This window comes from Penaeus monodon, chromosome 20 (assembly GCF_015228065.2).
Source record: "Penaeus monodon isolate SGIC_2016 chromosome 20, NSTDA_Pmon_1, whole genome shotgun sequence".
Classification (NCBI taxonomy): Eukaryota; Metazoa; Arthropoda; class Malacostraca; order Decapoda; family Penaeidae; genus Penaeus; species Penaeus monodon.
In genome coordinates this window covers 45,588,907-45,589,136 of record NC_051405.1, presented here as the reverse complement: position 1 = coordinate 45,589,136, position 230 = coordinate 45,588,907, and positions in this window count along the sequence as shown.

Below are 230 nucleotides of genomic sequence, written 5' to 3'. Positions count from 1 at the left end.
GAGGAACACCCCCTTTGTTGCTGCGTGTCAGTATTCACACACGACTTGCAATCATACTCTTGCAGGAACACACTTGCAATTTTCCTTGCCTCAAAGTACACGCACACGGTGCAAGTGACGTGTTTCAGGTACACGGTATAAGGGTCTTGATCTTATATTTAATTTTAAAGGCTTATATACTTATCGAATAATCAGTCTGTTTGTCTGTATATCTGCTATCTTCTTATATG